The sequence below is a fragment of the Macaca thibetana genome, chromosome 2 (assembly GCF_024542745.1).
Source record: "Macaca thibetana thibetana isolate TM-01 chromosome 2, ASM2454274v1, whole genome shotgun sequence".
NCBI classification, from domain to species: domain Eukaryota; kingdom Metazoa; phylum Chordata; class Mammalia; order Primates; family Cercopithecidae; genus Macaca; species Macaca thibetana.
In genome coordinates, this window is record NC_065579.1 from 119699343 (window position 1) to 119711889 (window position 12547).

A 12547-nucleotide genomic window follows, 5' to 3' on the forward strand; every position below is an offset into this window, starting at 1 on the left:
CCCAGTTTAACAAATAAAGTCCACTCTGGTTCAATCATCTATAACCAGGGTCAGAGACTATAAACAAGGTTCCCAGGACCCCTCCTTTGTGGGTGAAGCAGGCACTTAAGGGTTTGTTGGGAGTCACATAAGTATACCTCAAAAGAGCTTATAATAGGAATTCTCTCCAGTTTTAGGAACAGCTTTCAATAAGAAGGAGGAAAAGAGAAGGTCAACCTTGTGATATCATCAAAAGTCATGTATTCAAACTCTCTTGATTCTGCACAGTCCTTCAATTTTGTATGTTCTCCCACTCATCAGGCGTGTTTGTGAGAATGATCTAACACACTGAGAAGATTACTAACAGTTTACCAGTGTCTTAGTTTGGGAGCCCTGAGCAGCAGGCTCTGAGTCAAGGATTCGAGGGCAAATTGCTTATTTGGGAGATGAACCCAGTAAATACCAATATGGAAAGAACAGAAGGAGCCAATGAACGCTGTTAACAAGCAAATCATCCCTGTGGGCAACTGCACTTAATCCTGCTGGGGAACTCTGAGAAACAGTGCGGATTATCCACCCAAGGTTTGTCGATCATGGGTTGAGGGCTTCTGGGCACTGCCAGCCTGCTGCCTGCATGAGGAGAGCTGGCTCCACCAGCCAGAGAAAGCTCACAGGCGGTGAAGCTCAGATCCTGGCCATTGGATGGAGGTCTAGTCGGTGTATTCTGAAACAGCTGCTGGTCATACCAACAAGGGGAGTGGGTGTAACAAAATAGGGAAGGCATACGTAGGCACATAGGTGATGAGATCTTACCTGCTTAAAAAGGTCCACACGAGGAAGAGGCAAGTGTAGAAGCAGTGAGACCGACCAGAAAGCTATGTCATGAGTCCAGGCACAAGATGCCGAGGTCTTGAAAGAGCATTAGTGGAGAGAAAGGAGCGAGCTGGTGGGCAGCTGCAAAGAGTTATAAGGAAGGAAGGGTTCACAGGAATTACTAATAGATCAGAACGTGAAAAGGGTGACTCCAAGGTGGATTTGGTTTTGTTGGTTTTTATTTTGTCCTGTCTGGCCTTGAATGGGCAGAATTTTGTGAGGTAATCCAGGCCAATCAGAAACCAAGGTGCAGGAAAGGGCCAGACCATGCTCTAGGACTGGAGGCCTGGATCTAGGGTGAGTTGGGGTTTGATTCTGCGAGGCACATTTTCTTTGCTCCCCCATCTGATTCTAATATGCAGCAAAGTTTAGAACCACTGATCTAAGCAATGGAAATAGATGAAATCACCAAAGTGGAAATCACCAAAGTGGAAAAGAATGACCAAGAGGGATTCCTGGGGAACCATCAGTGCATAAAGTGGGCAGAGGGACCAGGAGGAAAAAGAAAGCATGCTGCCTTGTCTTTCAGCAATCAATGGCCATCGGAAGCTTTTTGGGGGAAGGGTGCCATGATCAGATATGTTTTAAAAGGTTATTTTGGCCAATCATGAAAATTGGATTGTTAGAGGAAAGTGTAGAGGCAAAGGGATGCAGGTACAAACTTAACATAATCCCAAAAGAATGAGATGGGAGAGAAGGGCAGACTTACAGCAATGACATTGGCATTGGCAAAGGAAGTGACAGGGAAAGATTTGCAAAGCATTTCAGGATTGCAGAGGGATGGTCAAAAGAGTGGGTGATTGATTGTATGCAAGGGTGAGAAAGAAATGGGTTAAAGGAGGCTCCGAGGTTCACCACTGGGTTGATAGGGAGGATGGTGAAGCTTTTCCCTGAGCTACCGGGCAGAGGCAGACAGGCAATTCCAAGAGAAGTCATTTTCTCTTTGGAAGGGCTGCCAGATACAATGCAGGAGGCCCAGTTGCATTTGAGTTTCAGATAAACAACAAATCATTTTTTAGGGTAAGTATACCCCCCATGAAATACTTGGGATATACTTATCTTAAAAGCATTTCACCTATTTCCATGTATTAGATCAGTGTTCCTAAACTTTGCTGCAGATTGGAATCACCTGGGGGAGATTTTAAGCTTCCAGACTGCACCATGCAATACTTGGGACATACTCTCAAAAATGATTTGTTGTTTATCTGAAATTCAAAGGTAACAGAGCCCTCTGTATTTTTAATCACTAAATCTGACAACCCTACTCTTTGGATGTTCTGAGTTTAAAGTGTCCGTGGGACAGAGTAAGCAGATGGAGATACAGGTCTTGTATTGAGGGAAGAGGTCCGTGCTAGAAGTGCACACGTGAGAGTCGCATATAGAAGATTATTCAGCCGCTAGTTTGCACACCTGATTGCACTTTGAAATCACCAGGAAAGATATGGGGGAAAAACAAAAATACTGATGATCAGATATTTTCGGTTAATTAGTCTATGGTGCAGTCTGGAAGTTTGAAAGCTCCCCCATGTGATTCTAATATGCAGCAAAGTTTAGAACCACTGATCTAAGCAATGGAAATAGATGAAATCACCAAAGTGGAAAAGAATGCCCAAGAGGGATTCCTGCGGAGCCATCAGTGCATAAAGCGGGCAGAGGGACCAGGAGAAAACAAAGGGAGAGTACCCATCACAGGGGGAGGAAGGAAACGTCAAAGCCAAGGGGAGAGAATCCAGGAGGCAGTGGTCCCCTGTGTCCAGGGCTGCAGAAAGGAAAGAGAGGACTTGTCTATTAGGACAGGTGGCCTTGATGGCTGAGGGCCACCAGGGGGCGATGTGGAAGCCAAATTGCGGAGGTGAGGCGTGTATGAGTGATGCACCAGCTAACTTGGTATTCATAAGCAAACTCTTGTACTCCTCTTTTTCCTTATCTGAAAAGCAGAGAAGATACCACCTTCCCTACTAGACTCCCAAGAGGACGAAAGTCAGATGAAAAACAAGGTGCTGTGAAATTTCTTCTAGCTTGAGGTTCCGGAAAGAATACAACGCCGACTTTAGAACAAGCACTCCCAGCATCATCACCTCCCAGCTCAGTGACCATTTCCGTCACGGTCTTGATAGCAGTCTCTGAACCTCAGTTATCGCAACTGTAAACAGGAGGTAATCGTACCCATCTTAATAGGTGTTCTGAAGATTACATGGAGTCCCAGGACAGTGCCTGGCACATTGGAGGTGCTTTTTGGCTTCTTTTTTTTTTTTTTTTTTTTTGTCAAACTGCAAAGGACTGTGCAAATACAAGATGATGATGACAATAACAGTGGTGATGGTTATAAAGGAAGAAGGAGGCAAACCCTAGAGGAGTTAAAAGAGAGAAGTCACACAGAAAATGAAGGTTTCCTGGATATAACTTGTGGTTTACTTGATAGAGTTTCAGCAGAGTCTCGTAATCATGCTTTCCTCTTGGCAAAAGGGCAGGGGCAGTAAGAAGGGAAAGAGGGGGAAGAGACAGAATGAATGAACAACTATGAGTGAGAGAATACACCATTTCTCTAATTTACCTGTTGGGGTTTCAGGGGTAATAACTTGAAGTCTTCCATCACTACGAAGGGATATTAATTTCCCTTCGGATGTTTTCCTCTTCATCTCATCATTAAAAGAACCTGAAAATAGCTATCAAAATTAGGTTTGCATTTTTCCACTGCTAATCATGACTACTTATTCCAATATCCTTCCTCCCACCGAACTGCTCAGATATGTGAGAGGGCAGGCAGGATCAAAGCCACTACTCAGGGTTAAAAATTGCCTAATTTGCCTAATTATAATAGAACTCAGAGTGGACTTCCTACCTTCAAAGCACCTTACAAAAGTTAACTAATTAATCATCATAACACCTTGTGAGGTGTGCATTATTATTAAATTCAAGGTGAAGCTTTAGTTGGTGGCTGAAATTTAAATAAGGCCACTTGATAGTGAGAAGTAACTGAAAATGTAACCAAACATAGAATGGCTTTGGATTTCACAAACTGCTCTCCAAGAATCCTGTATGTTATGACTAAGAAATTGAAGACTGCCTCAGCAGCCATCGGAAACATAGAAAAGGAAATCGTTTACTGAGACACCCGCTGTTTCAAAGAAGCATTCGAATCAGCAATTTTGGAGGGATGCAGACTTACCTAAAACTACATCTTCTGCAAAATTAAGATGTCAACATTCTTTGAAATTATTCTCCCAATGGCAAGGCCCCAGCAAATCTATCATTTGGCTTAGAGCAGAGTTTCTCAACCTGGGCACTGTTGACACTTGGGGCTTCATATGGTTTGGCTCTGTGAACCCACCCAAATCTCACCTTGAATTGTAATAATCCCCATGTGTCAAGGGTGGGACCGGGTGGAGATAACTGAATCATGGGGATGGTTTTTCCCATGCTTTTCTTGTGAGATCTGATGATTTTATAAGGGGCTTCCTCCTTTGCTCAGCTCTCATTCTTTCTCTCCTGCCACCCCGTGAGGAGGTGCCTTCCACCATGATTACAAGTTTCCTGAGGCCTCCCCAACCATGTGGAACTGTGAGTCAATTAAACCACTTTTCTTTATAAATTACCCAGTCTCAGGTATTTCTTCATAGCAGTGTGAAAACAGACTAATACAGGGCTGGATCATTCCTCATTGTGGGAGGCTTCCCTGTGCATTGTAGGGTATTCAACAGCATCCCTGGCCTCTACCCACTGTATGCCAGTAGCCCACCAACCTCTTCCCCAAGTTGTGACAATGAAAATGTCTGCAGATATTGCTAACTGTACCCTGGGAGCAAAACTGCCCCTGAGAACCACTAGCTTAGACAAGAGGTCAGGGTATTTCTCTCTAGTATTGCACATATCCAGAGAGCCCCTGTAGATTTATATTAAAAAAAAAAAAAAAAGTTGTTTTTGTCTTCCCTGAGCCATTACTCTGATCCAAATGAACAAATATTTTCAGATTTTCCCACCTGAGCCATTACTCTCATCCAAAAGAATTTCAGATTTTCCCATGACATAAGGGGACTTGGGTGAGCCAGCACAGACGGTCCTTTAAAGATGCACAAAATGGTGAATGCTGAATTTTGTTAACTGGATGCTACTCTACTCACCCAGACAACTCAGTCTGCATAGCGACTGGAAAGAGAGCTGGGGGTGTCTGCCTGGGGACCAGAGCTTTTAAAATCTTCCCAGGCTTCCCACTGGCAATGCTAATTTTCAAGGAAGGCTTGCATCCCACACAGGACATTTCTGGCCTTGCCTGCCTCCTCCAACTTTGCATCCTCAAATGCCAAATTCTCCCACTTTGTAGTTTAGCAGGCAGAGAAGCAGCTGAAAACCCTGTGGGCTATTGAGAATGCGTAATTGGATATCAGCCTCAAAAATAATCAATCTCTTCGCCCCCCTCCCCGCATCCCTTCTCATCTCCATTTCCTCTCTCTTGCCTCCCCCTACCCTCAGAGGTAAAGGAAATCTTAATCACTTTTAGACCTAGGAGGCAAAATCATACTATATTAAGCTTTCTAAGAAAAAATGTAAAGGAATTTATCCCATGGCAGACAAAGTTCAAAGTATTAAAGTATAGGAGATGTATACTATCTGCTATATACTGAATTACCCCCCAAATTCACATGTTGCAACTGTAACCCCCAATGTGACTGTATTTGGAAATAGGACCTTTAAAGGAGGCAGCTAAGGTTAAGTGAGGTCATACGGGTGGGGCCATAATATGATAAGACTGGTGTCTTTACAAGAAGAGGACGAGACCCCAGAGGTATGCACAAAGAGAAAAGGCCACATGAGGACATAGTGAGAAGGTGGCCATCTGCAAGTCGCAAGTGGGCCCTCTCCAGAAACCAACGCTGCCAACACCTTGATCTTGGACTTCCAGCCTCCAGAACTGTGAGAAAATCCATTTCTGTTGTTGAAGCCACACATTTTGTGGTATTCTGATATGGAAGCCCCAGCTGACCAATACACTATAGAATACAGGTGGCCCTCCATATCTGTGGATTCGACCAATTGTGGATCAAAAATGTTTGAGAAAAAAATTGTCTACTGAAGATGTACAGACCTTTTTATTGTCATTATTCCCTAAATAATACAGTATAACTATTTACATAGCATTTATACTGTATTAGGTATTACAAGTAATTTAGAGATGATTTAAAGTAAATGGGAGGATGTAGGTTATATGCAAATACTACATCATTTTGTATCAGGGACTTGAGCATCTTTAGATTTTAGTATCTGCAGAGGGTCCCGGAACCAGTCCCCCATGGAGACCAAGGGATGACCGTATTATTCAGCAGTTAAAAAAAAAAAAGGCATAGATTCAAAAGATGAATTAAGTGGGAGAAAACACCACTGAACAATAGGTACATTATTATGCACTTGTATTTTAGAACCCCACAGACAAAAAACATACACACATACACATATGCTTTTGTGCATTAGCAGATATCCTGACATGTCTGGAAGGAGAGTGCCAATATGGCAACAGTGATTAGCTCTGGGAAGAGACTGGAATTGAGGAAGAGAGTGGTTAAGAGTTTTTATCTCACACTGTTTGGACTTTTTTAAAAACCAAACTAATGTAGTATGCATTACTTGCATCGTAAAACAAAATATTAAGGGTTTTTTTGTTTTGTTTTTTCTTTTTTTTTGGTCTCAACTCCTTTTCTTAGTCTTCTCAAAGCCTGAATCATGTTCTTGGTGACACCCACATCTGGCCCCTGCTGAAAGTAGCATAAAATCGTAGAGAATATGGACTTCTTTCTGGTCTAAAGTCTATAAATGGACCAGACCATTTCCCACTGTTCCAGTGTAACCATCAATGACACAGTGGGGGAGGGGCACGAAGAAAGAACAGTTTCCTCAAAATCCAAAGTAAAGCTCATTAATAGGAACAAAGATTGAGACATTTTAATTATCCAGGCATGCGCCTGTGGAATTTCTCATCCATTTTAATGGAATCCAGGAAGCGAGAGGGAATACATTTTTAATAAAAATAAAGAGTGAAACAAAACCAACCCAGACAAAATACACCAAAGTGATAAAAATAACCCCCATGAAATAGATTTCAAAAATAAAACTGAAATAGGTTGAGGGGAGAAAACATCATCAGCCAGACTCCTGGGGTGATTTCACAGGGCCCGTGACAGTGCGCAATAATTTTGCCCATCTATCTACAGGAAATGGTTCCCCCGTTACAAGTTTCCAATAAGACCAGTTAAAAGAAAGCAACTGGAAACAAAGGTACTCCTAGCCCAAATGTGTTCTCTGGAACCTACTTGTTGGCCCTTGTAGGAAGAATAAATAAAATCTTTGCTTCTTTGTAAAAAGGAGACCAGCCCATCATTTTCCTTTCACATAGTTTGTGGTAATTCTAAGAGGTTTTAGGATGATCCAGATGTCGAATGTGGGTTGTTCTCACTGCTTTTTATTTTAGCAATGGGGAGGGTCACTTGGTCCCCTCTAAATAGCTTTTTTGGTCTCTCCTTTCTCCCTCTGTGGGAATAGGCAGTCTTTCTCCCTAAGGTTCACAGACACATTTCAGTTCTTGCTTCTATTTCTCCCCTGTGGCTATGGTAGATCTTTAGTCTCATGGGCCTTCCCTCCACTCCCGGAATAAAACACACACCCTTAGCCATGAGGCCTTTGCCCAGGTCTTGCTTTCTCCTTGGAGAGAGCTCTTCCTTCTTGCCTCCTTTTTTTCTTCTATCCAGATAAAGTCCTCCAATTATAGACACTCAAGGGCACCACATACACTTCATAGCTCTCACCACAATTTAACTCAATTATCCAATGTCTGTCTTTCCTGGCAGACTCTGAACTTCAGGAAGGCTGCAGTTTTATTGACACTGAGTGCCCAGCATCAAGCCTGGAAAATAATACTCAGTACATATTTGTTAACAAACTGCTTTGACCTGATTTATATTTTTAGAAGACAATGGAGTGAGTTAAGGTCATCTAAGGTATAATTTCCAAGGGATAAGTGGAAAATCTGCCTCATAAAATTCCTCCTGGAAGGGGTGGCTATAGGGAGGACTGTCAAATAGATGGGTTGGAGAGACAGATGACATTTTCACTAGCCTTGACACATTCTGCAGCCAATAAAAAAAGGGATACTATCTAGTTCTAGATTTCACGACTATTTCAAATGTACTCCTGATTTCTCCTTTGGTCCCAAATTAGGGCTGGTTATATCAATGGTACCTTCTGGGTCATTGGACTGGACCAATGTTAGAGTTGCTTACATTAACACTAGAGCTTCTAGGTAAATGATACTTTTTGTCGGTAGCATTTTCCCAAGAATATTTTTCCCCTAAATGTTAAGGTTTGTTTGGTCATAGGAAGGTCACATTCCACTTATTCACTCATAACACAATTATTTCCCAGCCCCAAAGTTGCCTGCTAAAGTTAGTTGTGGGTAGAGATGGGGGCAGAGACATCATACATACTTTGGAAACTAAGAACTTACTAGAAATAATTTGCCTTCTTCATGCCTGCTGAGTGTTAACTATTCAATATTCTCTTGTTAAGTTTTAACATACCACACGTTCTATTTAAATAAGAACGTAAAATATTTCTCAAAAAAATGTAAGTGAAAAAATACTATAGCTTAATCTTGGTTAAATGATGGTGTTTCTGACCTGTTCTTGAAAACACCTATCCTTATTAGTGAATAAATTCAGTGGTGACGGGAATGTAAAACAGAATTCACAATTGATATATACATGTCCCTTATGTTTATATTTGGCTAATAACTTTATGCAAGTAGGAAGGTTTTTCAGTTTACTTTGGGAAAATAATCTCACACCATCTTTTCTTTGAGCTGCTGCATCACTGCAACCTTAAAAAGGCAAGCATAGACACCTTATGAAGAAAAGAGAAAGCAATGCAGATGCATTCAATCCCCCTCAGGCTATGGGGTTAAAGCTGATGGACAAGGGCATGGCTGTCTATTAAAATCACCTGGGGCCTTTTATAAACCCTGGCTACACCCAGACCAACGACATCAGAATCTCTGGAAGTGGGCCTAGGCATTAGCGCTTTTCAAGCTCCCCAGGTGATTCCAATGTGCACCCAAGGTACAAACCATTGGTTTAGCGGCTCTGCTGAGCCTGGTAACTCTCATCTGATGGGAAAAGGTCCCACAGACTGCAAGCACTTTGCTAAAAACAGCTGCTCCCAATAAAAGAATGCAAATTCTCAGTAACATTGGTGTCACCAGAAACAAAGAAGGATTAGGAGTCACAATTTATCCCTTCAAAACTATTTAAACAAACCACTTAACGGTACCAGGTTTTAAAGTATAAAGTTGTTCACTGCAGCGTGTTTTTATAATAACAACTGCATGTCCATAGGGGATTGGTTAAGTAAATTGTGGTCAACTTTAGAATATGCAGCTATTTAGAGACAGCACAATACTTTTGTTTACTGAGTATACAAACTATGTACTGTGCGCTACTCCAGGACCTTGGAATTCATCAGATTCAGAACAAAGATTCTTGCCCTCGTGAAACTTAATGAAGAAACTTATTCTAGAAAAGGCCAGCTACATAACTGGCAAGACTTAGTGCAAATTGAAAATGTAGGGGGTCTTTATTCAAAAATTACTCAAAATTCAAGACCACGAGAGCAGAGCATTAAATCAAGCAAAGGGCCCTTCTAAGTGCAAGGCGCTGTGTGACTGCACAGGTTGCATGTCCACAAAGCTGGTCCTGATTATAGAGGAGACAGGTGATAAACAATAGAGACCTTGGGAGGCTGAGCAGGCAGATCACATAAGGTCGGGAATTCGAGACCAGCCTGACCAACATGGAGAAACCCCGACTCTACTATAAATACAAAATTAGCCGGGTGTGGTGGCGCATGCCTGTAATCCCAGCTACTCGGGAGGCTGAGGCAGGAAAATCACTTGAACCTGGGAGGCGGAGGTTGCGGTGAGCTGAGTTTGTGCCACTGCACTCCAGCCTGGGCAACAAGAGTGAAACTCCACCTCAAAAAAAAAAAAAAAAAAAGAAAAAAGACCATGAGTAATCACGTAGATTACACAGCATGTTAGAAGGTGTTGAGTGCCGCAGTGGGGAAAAGAGTAGAATGCGGGAACCAACTTGCAATTTTAAATAGGGTGATCAGGGTAGGATGCATGTGAAGAATGACAATTGAGCAAGGATTTGAAAAAAGAGAGGGAGTCAGCCATGGATATCTCGGGAAAGAGCAGTCCCAGGCGGTGGACCAGCTAGAGCAAAGCCCCTAAGCCTGGGAGTATGCCAGAGTGGAAAAGAGGTCCCACATCCCAGAGGACCTCAGAGCCTACTCTAAGGACTTTAACCTTTCACTTGACATTTTAAGAGAGGAGCTCTGCCTGCTACAGGGAGAGGAATCGGTAGGTGGCATAGGCAAAAGGCAGAGAACCGTGAGGAAGCTAATCCAAGAGTGGGGGAGAGAGAAGGACAGAGAATGGGAATGAGTGAGGTATAAGAGGCTTTATTTTAATGTGTGTGTGTATATCTATATATACATACATACTCCTAACTTGAAGAAATACCCACAATATGTAAGATAAAGGAACAGTTCATAACATAGTAAGGGCTAATGGCCCATTTTTCCATAAAAACTATATATACATACACATACCCATACAGTTATATATATATACACACACACACGCACACACACACACACACGTAGAAAAAGACTAGAAATGTCACAAATCAAGCTGCTAATAACAGTTATTTCTGTGGATTGAGATTGACAGGTGTAGGGAAGAATGTCACTTTTTATACTTTCCTGAAATGCTTGAATCTTTTATTGTAAATATGCATTCGTATTGTAAATATGCGTTTGTTTTGTAAATAAAAACACTGCTTTTAAAAATGGGGTAACGCAGGAGTGAGTGGTTCCTTTCTTCACACTCAGAAGTGGGGAATGGCTAGCAAAGAATGGATAATACATAGACAGGCTTCTGTAACTTGAGAAAGATGCGGTCAACTTCAAAAAAAATAAGAAAATAAGATTACGTTTGAAACAAGGATCTGGAAAAAAAAGGCTAGTGAGGCGGGAATTTGTAAACCTGTAGAAAACCCAGTAGAATAGTAAATGATGGACCTTATCTAACAGAAGAAATTGGGTACAAAGTATTCTGCATGTATTAATTAAGGTATAGGGAAGAGAAGCTGAAGGATTTAGGTTGGAAAGAAAATGAACTCTTTTAGTAAGAGGAAGGTAAACATGGGCTTGGGGACTTCTGAACTATGAGAACTGCATGGTACAGGAGAGTTTTCATGGTAACAGTTGCTTTGCTGGACAGCCCCGGTGCCTAACTGGATTCTTTCCACCTCTCTCCAAGTCTGCTCTCCCATGGTGCTATGAGGCATCTTTCTCAAACTTAAACCTGAGCTGGTCACCACTCCCTCCCTGAACACAACACAGCTCACCAGAGGCTCTGTTAGAACTCTTCAATGGTCTTCTGTTACTCTGAACTCTAAAATCCGGAACAAGGCCAGCCTGGCACAACCCTTATTCCCTTCACAATGCAACCTTTCCCTTCTAGGCCACATTCCCTCGTACCTGGGCCTCTTTGCTCAGCCTGCACTTTGTTCCTTCTTTCACTGATTAGTTTCCTTTTCCTCCTGGCCTCAGTTGAATTATAACCTCTTCAATCTGGCTAAATCTCCTACTAGTTGCTATCAGAGGACCCTGTGCTTCTGCTTGGTATGCAGTTTGCAAGCATTTGTCTTCTCCCCACCAACTACGAGCTCTTGAGACCAGGAACCAGGCATTTCTAGGCCCCACCATGTACCTGGCACAGAGCTGATCGTCAATAAATGTGTTGAGAAAATGAGAAATAGAGTTGCAAGCCTTGCCTATTACACATGTAGGGATGAGCAGCCTTTCTGAGCTATTTTCCCTTCAATTCTACAATCTTATGAGACCAAAGAGAATTTAGGATAAATATAAAGTACAGTACTTAATGGAGTGGTGTTTAGAGCTCTCAGCTGTGAAGACCATGCCTTTATTCCCTCCAGGGACATGACAATAAAGACTTTTCAGTTAGGTGGAAAGGTGATGCAGTCAAGGGTAGCAGTTGCATGTAATACTTGAGTATTTACTGTATAATTCAACAGTTATCACTACTTTGCTTAAATACATGTACTTGCAAAGAGATCTTGTGCTTTGGATCCATTGGACACCTAATATCTACACTAATAGAAGTAAAGCCACACGCTTCTTGTCCCTGACAATAACAATGACCACAATGCATAAAAACATCACTTGGGGGTGGGAGGAAGTAGTCAAAAATTTTTCACAGAAGATCCACTCTTGCAAAAAACACCCCAAATAATTATGTTGGAGAGGGCATTTCCCTTCACATTAGCTTCTAATGATGTCTATTGCCAAAGTACTTGGATCTTACTGTGCTAAACATCCACGATGCTGATGGTGTTGCCTCATAGGGGAAATCACCTGGAGGAACTTGAAAGGGCTTTTCCTTTTACGATGAATGCAGGCCACCACAGGTGGTCTCGGACTGCCCACCAGCTGGAAAAATCCTGACGGCATAATTGAGTCTCTGCACATTTGGTGTGGCTATTTATGGCAGGCCAAGAACTTGCATGGTATAAGGGCTTTACAAACAGCTTCAACTGTTGGTTAAGCCAGGGACCACTTTGAGATG